General features: G+C 37.4%; 1 protein-coding gene and 1 non-coding gene across 2 annotated transcripts in view; one reads left to right on the forward strand and one right to left on the reverse strand.

The window, feature by feature from the left end:
- LPAR1 (lysophosphatidic acid receptor 1) overlaps positions 1-16,900 on the reverse strand; it is a 134,993-nt gene that overhangs the window by 25,015 nt on the left and 93,078 nt on the right. The gene's annotated exons all lie outside the window — the stretch shown is intronic.
- LOC129044862 (U6 spliceosomal RNA) lies at positions 6,598-6,706 on the forward strand. Its single transcript, XR_008504836.1, has one exon. It is a non-coding gene; the product is annotated as a U6 spliceosomal RNA (small nuclear RNA).

The raw sequence follows: 16,900 nt of genomic DNA on the forward strand, positions 1-16,900 counted from the left end.
ATCTCCTGACCTCATGATCTGCCCGCCTCGGCCTCCCAAAGTGCTGGGATTACAGGCGTGATTTAGTGAACTCTTTAATCAGACAGAGAAATTTATTTTCCTGAATCCTGCCTTCCTACCTGACATAGTTTGGCTCTGTGTTCCCACCCAAATCTCATCTTGTAGCTCCCATAATTCCCATGTGTTGCAGAAGGGACCCCGTGGGAGATGACTGAATCATGGGGGAGGGTCTTGCCTGTGCTGTTCTCATGATAGCAAATGGGTCTCATGAGATCTGATTTAAAAACAGGAGTTTCTCTGCACAAGCTCTCGCTTTGCCTGCTGCCATCCATGTAAGATATGACTTGCTCCTCCTTGCCTTCCTCCACGATTGTGTGGCCTCCCAGCCATGTTGAACCGTAAGTCCAATAAACCTCTTTCTTTTGTAAATTGCCCAGTCTCGGGTATGTCTTTATCAGCAGTGTGAAAACAAACTAATACAGTACCCTTCAACCCCCTTAGCATGCTGGCAAAGTTCTTATGCATCAGAACTACAAACACATCTTATAGGGAGAAACTTTTGCATCCATTCATCTGTTTATCTGAATGTGGAACAGCATTTGGCTTCCTCTTCCCTAAGTTAGAGGCATCTGTGTTCTTCAAATCATAGCATCCTTACTAAGCTGCATCACACTGTCTTTGAAGATAAAACAACATAAGGTAAAAGGAAAAAGACAACTGGAGAACTAATTCTAGAAAGATAGGGAGAAACATTGAAAAGTAGAAAAAAATAGATATAGACTAAAATAAGGCCTTTGATTTTTTTTTTTTTTTTGAATGAGCAGATATCTACACTACTGTCGTCAAGGAGCATTGTCTCCGCATCACTTTGTATTGTTGAATTTTCATTATTTGGGGGTTATTTCACAAGGGATACATAAAATCCTCAAACACAGAATTTCTGGAGGAAGGAAGAAAATATTTAATAGCAAAAACAGTGAGCTCAAGAAACCCTAGTAATTAGAATCATAGTCTTGACAAGTCAGATTTTCACTGGTCTTCAGATGCGTATTTCAAGAGTTGAGAAAACTAGTGACTCATTTCTGTGACATTGGTGCCTCTGGGAATCCAGTGAAAGCCATGGCTCTATCCTGAAGGGTAAAAAGGACCTTAAAACAACACAATGCTTACAATTCCAAGCAATACAAACCAATATTTCTGGACCAAGTTGTTTTTTCCAGTGTTAGTTTTGCTTTTAGAAATTTAAAAAATATGTGTCTGTTGGACTTTGCCCAGTAGCTTTGGAATTACAAAACTGTTTTATCAGAGAATTAATATAACTTGGCACTTTTATTCATGTACATATGAAGTAAAAACTTTTTTATGTAGATTACCGTGTGCAAAGAAACATGAATTTAAATCTAACTTTTGTACTAGTATTGTAGTGACAGTTTCCATCCATTTACCCATCCTTTTCTCCAGACAGAAATAGTCTACAGACAGGCAGTATGAAACTATACGAACGCTATATTTAGAGTGGGAGAACCGGATTTAAAATGTTTTAAAAGTTGCAAGGCCCTCAAGGGTCATCCGGTTTACAGCACACGTTTACGAGATGAAGACAGCTATGTTTAAAAGCAAGCCTCCAATATTGTCCTTTCCACAAAACATGCAACGGTTTGATCTTTTGACTAGCACCAACTTCTCTAGGCTTCAAATTCCTCATCTGCAAAATGAAGGAGATCACTTACAGCCTGAGAAATCTCTGTCTAATTAAACTAGAATTTTTAATTTGCTCCTTTTTTGTAGCAGTGAATTCTTATTTTTGCTGTAAGGTGCAGTATTCATAAAATCAGGCCTTTCACGTAATGTGTGTCACCTTAACTCCAAAACATCCTATGAGTGTTTTCACTGCATTCTTGCAAAGAAAAAAAATGAGATAATTCCTTGTAGTTGTAACCATCATATAAAGTAATAGATTTTGATAAATACCAAAAACCTGATAATCCCCTTAGGTTCCTTGGACAAACATCGGCTAATTGTTTTTTAAAAATATAACACAAATTATTCCATTACACAAATGATTGCTCTGGAGAATTAATGTTAAGAATGGAATGTTAAGAATGGAAATACTGGCTACATTTTGTTACACATCAAGAATCAGAATATAGGATACTTAGGATGAGTTCTCTTCTTCACACTGTGAAATCATTAGGAAGCTTCAATTTACTATGAAATTTCTAGATATTTGAAATGGCTATCTTTTTTCATAGTTGACACTCTAGGAAATGTTTGAATTGAATTACAAAGTAAAAATGGTGGCAGCCATCCATTCAGTTAAAATGAAAATTATCTACATCAAGAATTTTCAGAAGTTCATTCGATCCATAAATAATATCAAGCAGCTATTTTATGCAATGCAATATAGTCAGTGTCTTTGGGAGAATATAGAGATGAAATAATACACAGACCTGGCTTGAGGAAACTAGAAACTGAAGCTGGAAAGAAAAGTATTTATGTAGCTACACGGGAACTGTAAGTGCAGGGAGTAGCAGAGGGAGGAGAAAGGAAATGACAGGGAGAGGAAGAAAGCAAGAGAAAGTCACCTAGACCAGTGCTTTATCAACTTCACTGTGTACATGAATCACCCAGAGATCTATTAAAATACAGATTCTGATTCAGTAGGTCTGGAGTGGGACCTGAGAATCAGCATTTCTAACAGCTGTCAGGTAATGCTAATGTTACTCATCCATGTACAGCACTTTGGGTAGCAAGAGTCTAGAAGACCAGCACTACTCAATAGAACTTTCCACAATGATAGAAATGTTCTATATCAGAGCTGTTGAATATGGTAGCCACTAGGCACATATGGCTATCAAGCACTTGAAAAATGATAAGTGCAACTGAGAAACTGAATTTTTCCATTTGTTTAACTGTAACTAATTTAAATTTGAACAGACATGTGTGTCTAATAGCTACCCTATTGGACAGTGCAGCTCTAGACTATGCAGTTAGTTTAGAGCAAACTGAATAGGGAAGCCTCAATTTCCTACATGCTTTGAGTATATAAATTAACCTAGCTCAGAATTTCTCTATTTTGGCTAGATGATTCTTTCTTGTGGGACTGGTCATTCCATTGTAAGATATTTAGCAGCACCCCTGGCTTTTGCCCACTCAGTGCCAGTAATACACCACCCCCACGCCCCCATTGTGAAAATCAAAAATGTCTCCAAACATTGCCAAATGTTTTCCTAGGGGCAAAGTCAGTAGTGTAGATAATGCTTTTACATAAAAAGTTATATGAGACAAATAGCAACCCTCTTAAAAATAACTCACTTATTTGTATTCGTTTTCTATTTCTGCTGTAACAAATTATCACAAAACTTTGTGACTCAGAATAACCCAAATTTATTATCTTATAATTCTAGAGGTCAGAAATCTGATGTGAGTCCTTGCTAGGCAAAAATCAAAGTGTTAGCAGGGCTGTAATTCTTTCTTTAGGATCCAGGGAAGAATCAGTTTCCTTGACTTTTCCAGCTTCCAGAAGCTTCCACTGCTCATGGACCCTTCCTCTTTCTTCAAAGCCAATGATCCAGCATAAAACCTCCCTATCTCAAGGCCTTTAACTTAATTACATCTGAAAAGTCTCTTTTGGTTCCAGGGATAAGGATGTGAGCATCCTTAGTGGTCCATATTTCTCACTCCCACCATGTTAAAATAAAAATTACAATTGTAAATGATTTCATACCTAAAATAATTTAAGATAAAGTTTTTCCCCCAAAATCCTAGAGAACAGGGATTTTCTTCTGTGCCGCAAGTACTTTCCTACCTGAGAACATTTCATAGCATTTCTAGTCACACATAAATTCATCTAAGGAAGAATCAAGTTTTTCTACTTTTAATGTTACAGTTTCTGGCACCATACCCAAGCTTTCTTGACCCTGTTGCTATCACTAGTATAAAATTACATTTTTAATGCCCAACAAATGAGGAAATATGATTCATTTCTGAATCTTTGGGTGTTTCCTGAAATTTAAGAATTCCATTTGTATTTTATAGAGTTATATTTACTACTTTAAAAATTTTCTTTTAGATTTATCTTAAAAGTGAAGGTAGTATTTGGCTACTTGAACCCTCATCCAAAACCTTCATCAGCACCTTCCCTGTGTTTTTTAGATTTTTGCTCATATGTGCCAAGGGCTAGGGCATCTTAAGTTACAGAACACTTAGTGACAAATTTAATTGAATCTAATTATCGTGCTGAAATGTTTAAAACAAATCTTTTCTTCAATCTGTTCCTATAAACTGCTCTTTAGAGTGAAAGCATGCATCTGCTCAAAGTGATTCTGAGAAGGGGGCGGATGAGTAAATAAAGCCAGATGGCATTTACACTTAGGGTTTCTTTCTCTTTTTGAGTTTGACATATAAGATTTGACTAACTGTCTTTAAAAGCTCATTTTTCCCAGCCTGTGAAGTTAAGCTTGGTGAAGTTGACAAGAGGCGATTAGGAGGAAGGCAGAAGGAGAAGGGGTGGCCTGAAGATAGAGTATTTGTTGACTCACGTTCCCACTACGACAAGAGTAGCAAAACTGAAAGTGAGGCTTTAACTCTTCCTCCACGCTCCTAAAGATATAAGAACTTCAGCTCATTGAAGCCCATAGAGGCAGCATGTATTAGTCTGTTCTCATGCTGCTAATAAAGACACACCTGAGACTGGGTAATTTATAAAGGAAACAGGTTTAATGGACTCACAGTTCCATATAGTTAGGGAGGCCTCACAACCATGGTGGAAGAGCAAGGTATGTCTTACATGCAGCAGGCAAGAGAGAGTGTGTGCAGGGGAATTGCCCTTTATAAAACCATCAGATCTCGTGAGACTTATTCACTATCATGAGAACAGCATGGGAAAGACCCACCTCCATGATTCAATTACCTCCCACCAGGTACTTCCCATGACATGTGGGAATTGTGGCAGTTACAATTCAAGATGAGATTTGGGTGGGGACACAGCCAAACCATATCACAGCATGATTACGAAGTAGGGGGAAGAGAGAGGGCAGGTAGACTGCATTTCAGTTTTGTTTACAGGAATTATGAAAGGTAGAAAAATAGAAAACTTTCTACTGAAACAAAGCCACTAACTAAATTAATTTTTTCTATAATGAGTAGTCTTAAGGGTCTTCTCCCACCCCACCTCTACCCAAAAATAGTCCCTGCACAAGAATTCTGGACTGGACAAGATGGTACAGATACTTTTTCCCTGTTCCTCCCAGCTAAGTATAAACATAAACCCTAGAAAAAACAAAAAAGGAAGCCAGAGAACTCCAAAAGGTGAAATGGTTAGAGACCCTACAACTAGAGGAATGTCATAGTGACAGTGTCTTACAACCCACAACCTCACAGAAGGTCACCAAAGCCCAGTGTTTCTAGAGCCTCAACCTAGTAGCCAGCCCAAATAGGCTCATTCCCATTCAGACCAAAGGGGAGTCCCAATAATACTACCAGGCTGGCCAGCAGTACTAGCCAGGGAAAATGGAGCAGGAGCCATGCTGATATTGTTTGGCTGTGTCCCCACCCAAATCTCATCTTGAATTATAGTTCCTATAATCCTGCGTTGTGAGGGACCTGGTGGGAGGTTATTGAATCATGTGGGTGGATACCCTCATGCTGTTCTTGTGATAGTAAGTTATCACGACATCTGATGGGTTTATAAGGGGCTTTTCCCACTTTGCTCAGCACTTCTCTCTCCTGCTGCCTTGTGAAGAAGGACGTGTTTGCTTCCCCTTCCACCATGATTGTAAGTTTCCTGAGGCCCTCCCAGCCATGTGGAACTGGGAGTCAATTAAACCTCTTTCCTTTATAAATTACCCAGTCTCAGGTATGTCTTTATTAGCAGCGTGAGACTAATAACACCTGCTGACCATAAGGAGACAGGAAAGCACTCTCCTTACTCACCAAGCCTAAGACTCCCTTCCTCCAATGAGAAACAGCAGGTGGCTTGCAGCACTAGCAAAGGGGATCCTGCCACAAAAAAAGGCTCCACCTGGGAAGTGTTCTCCTTGGCGAGAGGGACAGTCCTCAGCACTAGTGCCTGTCTCCAGGATATCTGTTTGTATTCCCTCTACCCCCATCAGAGGCATCATGAGGCTCTACCCAGGAGCTCCACCCCTTCAGGCAGCACCAGCAGATACCAGGAGGAACCCTAGCAGCCCCAGATAAACCAAGAAGACCAAAATAGCACCACAGTCTCTGAAAATATAATTGTCATTGGATGCACAGCCCACAAAATTAGGCCAGGATTTTCTTGCTAAACCTAAATGGGATGACTGCCTACTAAAACAAAAGATTTAAATCGGACTCTGAGTCTCCTAACAGCATAGCCAAATTCCAGGATAGAATGAAAAATTAGCCAACAAACCAAAAATCAGGAAAATCACAACTTGACTGTGAAATGACAACTGACACTAACCCAGAGATGAAACAGAAGAACTTATTGACAAAGATTTTAAAGCAGCCATCCTCAAAATAGTGTAATGAGTAATTGCAGATTATTTAGAAACAAATGAAAAAATAGAAAATCTCAGCCAAGAACTAGAAGTTATAAAAAAAAGAACCACGGTGCTCACAGTTCAGCAGCAAATACACTAACATTGGAACAGCATAGATAAGATTAGCATGGCCCCTGCACAAGGGTGACACGCAAAGTCGTGACGCATTCCGTATTTTTTGAGAAATTAAAAAAAGAACCAAATGGAAATTATAAAACTAAAAAGTACAACAAATATAAACTTAGTGGGTTCAATAGTAAAATGAAGGTGACAAACGACAGAATCAGTGAACCTGAGAACAGATCAACAGAATTACCAAATTTACTCACTACGAACAAGAAGAAAATAGACTAAAAACCGACAAATAACAGACCCTCAAGGACTTGTAGCACAATAACAAAATGTTCAATATTCACATCATCAGAGGTCCAGAATAGAGGGAGAAAAAGAGAGTGGGCTTGAAAAAGTATTTTTAAAATAATGGCCTAAAATTTTCTAAATTTGGCAAAAAAAATAAATCTACAGATTCATAAGCTGTATAAATCTCAAACAGGATAAACCCAAAGAAATCCATACCAGGACATTTCATAATTAAAATTTTGATAAGTGAATTGCAAAAAAAAAAAAAAAAAAAAAAAAAGTCTTGAAAGCACTCAGAGAGCAACAACACATTACCTATTAGGGAATATCAACTCCAATAACAGCAGATTTCTTACCTGAAACCATATAGGCCAGAAGGAAAAGGTGCATTTTCCAAGTGCTGAAAACAAAGAACTGTCATCTTCAAATTCTATATCCAAGAAAACTATACTTCAAGAATGAAGGGAATATAGAAACAGATGAAAGAAACAAAAAGACTGTGTTGCTGGCAGACCTTTTAAAAATGGCTAAAATAAGTTTTTTGAACAGAAAGAAAACGATGGAAGATGGAACCATGGAGCATTAGGAAAGAAAACAACAAAACAAGCTGAAATATGGCTACATACGATAGATGATCCTCCTCATGAGTTTCATAAGATATATTAGATGACTGAAACAAACATTATAACACCATCTGATACTCAAGACAATAATATTTAAAAGTGGGAAAGGTAATAGCATTTAAATGGAAATAAGGCCCCCATGTGTCACTCAAAGTGGTAAAATGTTGATATCAGTAGACTGTGATAAGTCACATGTGTATTGTAATGAGACAGCAACCAAAAGGAAAACTATTCAAAGAGGTATATTCAAAGATATAATAAATAAATCGAGGTATAATCCCAAAAGTCCTCAATATCTATTTGGGATTCTGCATATTAAATGACTCAATATAAATAAAAGTATTAAGTTGTTCATGGCAAAGTCCTAGACTAGGAGCTACCCCATTCTGAGACAGAACTAGACTGGAGCATGTTTCTGACTCTTAATTAGGAATCAGGATCACCAGAAATTCCTGGACCTTAACTGCCACATCTTTGAAATAGGAGTGGCTGGAGAAGTAGGTCTGAAGGACAACCTGGACCACACCCAGTGATAATTCTATACATTATTACAGGTTTTAATTCTTCTCATCCATCCCATGTTATCCCTTATGATTCAGATATCTTTCAAAGTGCTCTGAAAACTGCAAGAAAGTTCACAATCCAAAGAGGATATTGTATGACACACTCCAAGCTCTCACAAACCCCAGAGTAGAGAGGAGAGGAAGTGACAGAAGGGAGACACTTCAAATGTAGCATAAACCTACTGGAGCATGGACCATTTCCACTTAGAGGAATTATTCATTTCTTTCCCACCTCTGGTAGGGAACACCAATAAGCAAAGCAGAGTCAACTATTTACTGCTGTTCATTCAGCATCCTTTTAGATCAACTATAACAAATCCCTGGAACTAAAGGAACTTATGAAAATTGGCTGATGCCGATCATGTTCCACCAACTTAACATGCTCTCACTTCTTCCTCAGTTTACCGTGCTGTCCTATTCCAAGTCTGCATGAGTAGCAAGATAATTTGTCTTTAAGAAGTGCTAGGTCATATATGGATGGTAGGGTACACTGCACAATGAAATGCATTTAAAACAAAATATGCCTTTGCTATTTTTTTTTTCAGAAGGAGTCTCGCTCTATTACCCAGGCTGGAGTGCAGTGGCATGATCTTGGCTCACTGCAACCTCCGTTACCCAGGTTGAAGCAATTCTCCTGTCTCACCTTCCCCCAGCAGCTGGGATTACAGGCGTGTGCCACCACACTCAGCTAATTTTTTTATTATTATTATTTTTAGTAGAGATGGGGTTTCACCATGTTGGCCAGGCTGGTCTCGAACTCCAGACCTCAAATGATCCGCCCACCTTGGCCTCCCAAAGTGCTGGGATTACAGGTGTGAGCCACGGCACCCAGCCCGCTATGTTTTATAAATAAGTATAAACACCTTAATTGCACCATTTACCATAAAAGTTAAAAGTCTTGCATTTTCTTATCAGTAATATGTAAGGATTTAAAAGGCTCTATACATTTCCTCAGTCTCTTATGTTCTATGGAATTATTTTTCCTAGACAGATAATGGTGAACATACCTGGGCTAGAATATGCCAGTGTGTGCACTTGCTGGCTGAGTGTCCTGGCTCAATACCCTGAGGTTCAGTTTCTTCATTTGTGAAAAGGATATGGTAATACCTAATTTATAGCAGTGCTGTAAGAACCAAATGAATTTCTGTATCTAAAACATGTGACATGTAATAAGCTTTCTACAGTAGCTATTATAATCCAGGAGCATGCTCTTTGTCAGAAACTTTACCATAGGTAGAAATGGATTTGGAAACAAAGTAAAACATTTCAAGAAATCAGATTAGTAAAGAGTTGTGGCACAAAAATATGTCAAGTTCTATGGACAAGATAGATGTTACCTCTAAAGCCAAAATTCTCCCTGCTTATGTTTGGGACTTCTAAGATCCCTGGAACTCTAGAATCAACCATCTGACTACATTGCTGGACCATTCTCTATCTTCTATTACATGTAGGACAATGTTAACCCTTCCCAACCTGGTGTATTGTGTTTCATTAAAAAAAGGAAAATATCCTACTTCTTAATTTGTATAATATAATGTTGACACTGGTGATGTTTTTAAAAAACTTATTTCAAGCCATGTGTTCTTTGGGTGAAAAATTCTGATTAAAGACACATAATCATTGAGAGTTTCATCTCCATAATTTTAGCCTGTGCTAGAAATGCAAGCTCAACTTTTAATTTTTAGTATCAACCAAACACATGCCAAAATGGTCACCTCAAAATATTATCTAATAAAAGTACATATTCTGATCATTGTGTGGTAGAATATTTTTTCATATTAAAATATTTTTCTTGGGTTTGACTCTTACACTCAGGAAAATAAAATGCTTCACAACAATAATACTATTATGGCTCATTACCAGTTATCAAAATACTTTTAAAACAGCCGATTTTCTTCTAGAATGAAACTTTTTAAATTAAAATGCTTTTCCACCTAAAATGCATAAATATAGTCAGCAAATACAAAACATAACAAATATATCACATAAAGTAAATGAACTATATACTTGCAAAATCAAAGTTTCTATGGAGTGACATTGGATATATATGCTTTGAAGGCCAACTTAAGGATAAAGGAACTTTCTAAAAATTATGATATAAAAATCCTTTATTGATGCAAAATGGATTCAGATTAACATTTTAATTCTGTAACTTAAAAAAATCTAGAATTAAGAACAGAACAAATTCTAAGAATGTACATTTTCTGGTATTACATGCGACTATCTAATTTCAAAAGTTGATATGTATTTGAAAAATGTTAAAAATTACATTGAGCATATTATCACTTTAACAAAAGGGAGAAAAGGATAATACTACCTCTGAGAAAGGACTAAATCTTATTTAAGAATTTGATGGCCCTAATGTCACAAACAATAAATATTCCTCATAATATTCTGTCCGGCAAAAAATCAAGAGAGGAACAGAGAGAAACTAAGATGAACAGAAATGTATGGTGAACAACCTAGAATGACTCACTGGAGACTTGACAGGCCCTGAGCCACTGATGGTTCTAATATTCTTAGCTCTGTAAAAAGGCAAGGGGTAATCGTTCTTGGTCTTTAATGGAACAGACTCTGGTGAAAGAAAGGGAACAGAGAATAAATTATAAGAATAAAGAACACACAATCACCTCAGCCAAAATAAACAGGTTACCTGTAAAGGGAGAATAATCAGACTGACCCCAGACTTTTCTGTAACAATGTTAAACATCAGGGTCCAGTAAAGCAACATCTATATGAGTTCACAGGAACTGTTTTGATTCATTAATTCCATATTCTCTCTTGACATTCACATGTCTGGACAACAGGAAAATCTCAGATAAAGGATATGTGTTGTCTTTGCATGGTGGGACTACAGGTTACTATTTTCTTTCTTTGATTCTTAATATTTCCCAATATATCTGTACTAATTATATGTTATCTTTATAGAAGAAAATAATTTTTATTAATAATAATGCAGAGATTAAAACAGAAAAAGCAGGAACTACAGAGAGCATAAGGATGGCTTGCTATTCAAAGAACAGTAATTTGATTTACATCAGTTTAATTGTTCTAAAACTTTCATATCAAAAAAGAAAGACTTAACCTTTGACAAAACACACACACACACATACATACACACACACACACACACACACACACACACACAGCTTTTCTGATTTCAGGGAAAAGCTAAAATAGATTCATAAGAAAATTACACTACAGAAGACAGAGGCTAAGGCTTATATCCAACCCAAATAATTCTGCTTCTCATCAGTTGCTTCTTGTTTAATTGTTCTTTGGAAATAAATAATCAGTGTGTTTTTCTTTTCCTTTTTTCCCCTTATGCATATTTTAGGAACATTTTTCTATTTAAACTAGGAACTAAAGTATTATTAATTTTAAATATCTAAATGTTTATAAATAGTAAGCTATTTTAAAATATTTTACTTAAATTATTTAAAATATTAAGACATTTGTTTAAGTGTTTTTATAATTCATTAATGCTTAATAAACTATTAATAAATTAATATTAGTTAATATATTATAATTAACTATATATTAATAAATTGATACTAATAAGTTATTGTCTAGATGCTATTTTATTAAAATTTAAGTGTACTGAATTACAATTATTTTCATCATAAAGTATTAAAACAGGAAATTAATACTGAAATTAGTCTCTTGTCACATATTATGTTCAAGAGAAATTCAAAGAGAAATATAAAGCAGAATAATCTTAAAGGAAAAATACATTTTAGTAACTGCATTGAATGGAACATTCTGGTCTTTCAGAGAGATTCATTAGTTAGTGAAGTTACCGAAGCACTGTGAGGAAGTACCTTTTCTTCTGTGGACCAGAAATTCCCTGACATGAATACGATTTCCTAGGAGGCCTTGAAAATGCAAAGGGCCAGCTCTTGGAGTTGCCCTTGCTGGAAAGAACTATATTGAAGGGAAAAGGCAGATGTGACCAGCATCCTTTCAGAAGAACTGGTGTGGTCACATAGAGAAAAATGTTCAAGGAGTCTTATAGTTTCCATTTCAGAAGGGACAAGAGAACTACCAATCAGATGCCAGGGTAGTACTGAAACCAACCCCATCGTTCCATAGACTGTTCTTTTGGATAAACATAGAAATTGACCTTTTTTGTCTTAAAGCTTGAAACTTATATTTATTTTATCTGAGTTCCTTTCTTGGGAAAGGACCTTCAGGCCTCTCAAAAAAGTATCAAAGAAGTGAAACTCACCAGATCACTGTACCAAATGCCATATCCCTCACTCATCATGATTGCTTCGTTGCCCCTCCCTAGTTCCTATTTCTTACACATTGTGACTATTTTTTTCCCTTCTATATAAACCCATGGTTTTAGTCAGTCAGGGAGATGGATCTGAGTCTGAGCTCCCATCTCCTCAGCTGCAGCACCCAAGAAAAGCCTTCTTCCTTGGCAATGCTTGGCATCTCAGTGATTGACTTTCTGTGCAGTGGGCAGCAGGATCCAAACCAAACCCCTGGTGTTTCAGTAACAGTATAAGTTACATGATCCTAGCACCTTCTTGTACAGGAGCAGCTCATTTCACTGTGCTCGCATTTCATTGATTGACATCACATTGGCATCTCAGTGATTGACTTTCAGTGCAACAGGCAGCAGGCCCTAGACCAAACTCCTGGTGTTTCAGTAACAGTATAAGTTACACGATCCTAGCACCTTCTTGTACAGGCACAGCTCATTTCACTGTGCTCATTACATTTTTTAGAAATTGAAGGTTTGTGGCAGCCCTGTATCACACAAGGATAGTGGCACCTCTTCTCCAGCAGCATGTGCTCACTTGGTGTCTGTGCCACATCTTGGTAATCCTCACAATATTTAAACTTTTCATTATTATATCTGTTATGGTGATCTGTGATCAGTGATCTTTTTGTTTTGCTTCATTTATTAAATATTTATTTATTTATTTATTTATTATTTAGAGACAGGGTCTGGCTCTGTCACCCTGACTAGAGTGCAGTGGTGTGATCTCAGCTCACTGTGACCTCTGTTTCCTGGGCTCAAAAGTGATCCTCCCACCTCAGCCTCCCGAGTAGCTGGGACTACAGGTGCCTGCCACCATGCTCGACTAATTTTTTGCATTTTTTGGAGAGACAGGGTTTCATCATGTTGCCCAGGCTTGTCTCAAACTCCTGAGCTCAAGCTGTCCACCTGCCTCGGCTTCCCAAAGTGCTGGGATTATAGGCATGAGCCACCATGTCCAGCCCAAATGTTATTTTTAGAGCAGGTTAGTTTCACAACATAACTGACCAATAAGTACAGAGAGAAAATTCCACCTAGGACTTTCATAGCTGTAGAGGAAAAGTCAATGCCTGGCTTCTAAGCTTCAAAGGGTAGGCTGACTCTCTTGTTAGAGGATAAAGTGGCTGGTGTGTCTTTAAGCAGAAGCCAGTGCTCATTTACCATTCCAAAAATCCTACAGCCCTTAAGAATTATACTAGATCTACTCTGCCTGTAGTCTATAAATGGAACAACAAAGCTTGGATAACACATCTGCTTATATCATGGCTTACTGAATATTTTAAGCCCATTGTTGAGACCTGCTAAGAAACAAAGATTCCTTTCAAAATATTACTGCTCATTGACAATGTACCTAGTCACCTAAGAGCTCTGATGGACATGTACAGGGATATTAATGTTGTGTTCATGACTGCTAACCCAATATCCATTCTGCAGCCCATGGATCAAGGAGTAATTTTGACTTTCAAGTCTTATTTAATAAGTATATTTTGTAAAGCTAGAGCTGCCATAGATAGTGATTTCTCTGATGGATCTTGGCAAAGTTAGTTGAAAACTTTCTGGAAAGAATTCACCATTCTAGATGCCATTAAGAACATCCATGATTCATAGGAGGAGGCCAAAATATCAACATTAATAGGAGTTTATAAGAAGTTGATTCCAACCCTCATGGATGACTTTGAGGGGTTCAAGACTTCAGTGGAGGAAGTTACTGCAGATTTGGGAGAAAGAGCAAGAGCAAGAGTTAGAAGTGGCACCTGAAGATGTAGCTAAATTGCTACAATCTCATGATAAAACTTTAATGGATTAAGAGTTGCTTCTTATGAAGGAGCAAAGAAAGTGGTCTCTGGAGACAGAATATATTCTGGTTGTCAGTGTTGAAATGACAACAAAGGATTGAACATATTCCATCAACTTAGTTGATAAAGCAGCATTAGGGTTTGAGAGGATTGACTCAAATTTTGAAAGAAGTTTTACTGTAGGTAAAATGCTATCAAACAGTATCACATGCTACTGAAAAATCTTTTGTGAAAGGAAGAATCAATCAATGTGACAAACTTCATTACTGTCTCATTTTAAGAAATTGCCACAGCCACCCCAATCTTCAGCAACCACCACTGTCATCAGCCAGCAACCATCAACATCAAGGCCAGACCTTCCACCAGCAAAAAGATCATGACCTGTGCAGGGCATGTGGTGCACGCCTGTAATCCCAGCACTTTGAGAGGCCAAGGCAGGTGGATTGCTTGAGCCCAGGAGTTTGAGAAAAGCCTGGGCAACATAGCAAGGTGTCATTTCTACCCAAAATACAAAAGCCAGGCATGGTGGTGCACACCTGTGGCCCAGCTACTTGGGAGGCTGAGGTGGGAGGATTGCTTCAGCCTGGGAAGTAGAGGCTGCAATGCACCAAGATTGTGCCACTGCACTCCAGCCTGGATGACAGAGGAAGATCCTATCTAAAAAAATAGTGGAGGATTTGAAAAAAAAATTAAGAAGGAGACTTAAGATACTTTAATTTTTTTAATTTAAGAAAAAGTATTTTCAAAAGATTATGACTTAAGGCTCAGATGACTGTTAGCATTTTTAAAGAAATAAGCTGTTTTTAAATTAAGGTATGCACATACTTTTTTAAGACATACTACTATTGCACATTTAATAGACTATATTACAAATATAACTATCATATGAACCAGGAAACCAAAAAATTTGTGTGACTCACTTTATTGCAATATTTGCTCAATTGCAATGGTCTGGAACCAAATCTGCAATATCTCCAAGGTATGCCTGTATCTTTCCCATGTGCCTATTTCCCAATTGAGATCAGAATTAACACTTATAATACAGAAAAGGGCTGGGTGATTGTTTTAAGGGCCAGCCAGAAAGCAGAAAGGCTAGGGAGACAGTATCTCAGTCTAAAGAAAACCTAAAAGGCAGAAACCCTTGGGTGATAGGAAGCGAAGGTAGGTAGATAGAAGAATAAACGTCTGGGTTACTGAGGGCTGTGGGAGGGAGAAAGGAAAGCACAGTATCAATGCAGAAACAATGCGACTACATCACAGTTTTTAAATACTTAATAATAGAAAATGGAAAGAAAAACAACTTCTTTCTAAGCACACCCTACTTTTGACCACCCATGAGGCCAGATCTCTTTGCTGTGACCCTCTCCATCATCGAGGTGACTAGAAGTACTTCACATTACAGAATTGTGCAACTTGTGAGCTTGAACATTGCCAGGAATCTCCACCTCTCAAAGACAATTCTGATTTCTTTACAAATGCAAATATTTGATCCCTGACCCAGAGATAGAATACGAAACTTTAAAACTCCTATCTTCTCATGACAGTTTTAAAAAAAGAATTAGTAAGGGGCAAAGACCTTTTGGCTGACTATAGAGTTTTCTCATTTTTTTCTTCTAAAAGCAAAGAGAGAAGAGGAAACACCAAATGAGCTTCTCCTTTCACAATAAAACCCATTTTCAGACATTCGTCATTCTGGGAACATTGAGATTTTATTAATGGAGATAGTGTTTGGATATTCAGGCTTTCACCAACTATAGAAGCTGGCATGGTCTAAATTTGAACAAACTATTGAAATATAGCCATAAGTTTCTTGCTGGAGACAGTGTCTCCATATTACAGTTTTCTCATTACTCAAACAGTGTCCAAGGAGAAGGGCTAGAGATTCCATTCTAAATGCCACCAGGACACTCTGTTCTTCCTTCTTCACCCTCCAGATGAGAACGGCTCCTTTCAGTTCAAAGGATGCTAATCTTGCCTCTCTTGGGACTGTCCCAAATAATAAACGGGCTGACCTTAGCTAAACAGAGCAACTGGTCAAACCTGGGAAGATCAGATTTTCAGCCTCAGAAAGCACTGTCATAGGAACAAGGTTAAGAGGTTAACAGCATTAAGCCAGTTACCCTTTAGCACATCCTACGAAGTGGTGTCATGTGTGCTATTTGTGCTATTTCCCAGAGGAGGAACTTAAACTTGAAAGTAATTGACTTGTCAAGCTCCATTGAAACTGAAGTCTGTATTCAAATCCAGATCTTCCATTATATTCCCTGACCTAGAAAACCATCTGGAATATAATAGATACCATCTATCTAGGAATCTAGTTATGTATCTATGTAGATACCTCTTGTTTACATAACTCAGGTGTTGAGCTGTCTGACTCCAAAAGCATTTTTCTGCCAGACCATGCTGCATAGAAAGTACAGACTTTTAGAGCATCTGTTAGATTAAGTACAGGTTTCCAAAAGGTAGTATTTACCACTACTACAAGTCAGCCAAATCAGAAAGGTTCATTATCCTAAAAGAAATTAAAATCAGTGTCAACCTGTCATAATATACATACACACAATTTGTTTCTAAAAGTCTCTAAATGAAAGTTTTGCAAAAGTATTGATGAAACGTATTTATATATATATGTATATGTACACACACATATGTATCAAGTTCATTTTAGTAAGTATATATATCCATTTTTAGCTTTAGATATTACAAAACTATGTAATAATCAGAGTAGACCAGCAGATAAGTCTAATTAAGTATGCCCACA

Source organism: Pongo pygmaeus, chromosome 13 (assembly GCF_028885625.2).
Source record: "Pongo pygmaeus isolate AG05252 chromosome 13, NHGRI_mPonPyg2-v2.0_pri, whole genome shotgun sequence".
NCBI classification, from domain to species: Eukaryota; Metazoa; Chordata; class Mammalia; order Primates; family Hominidae; genus Pongo; species Pongo pygmaeus.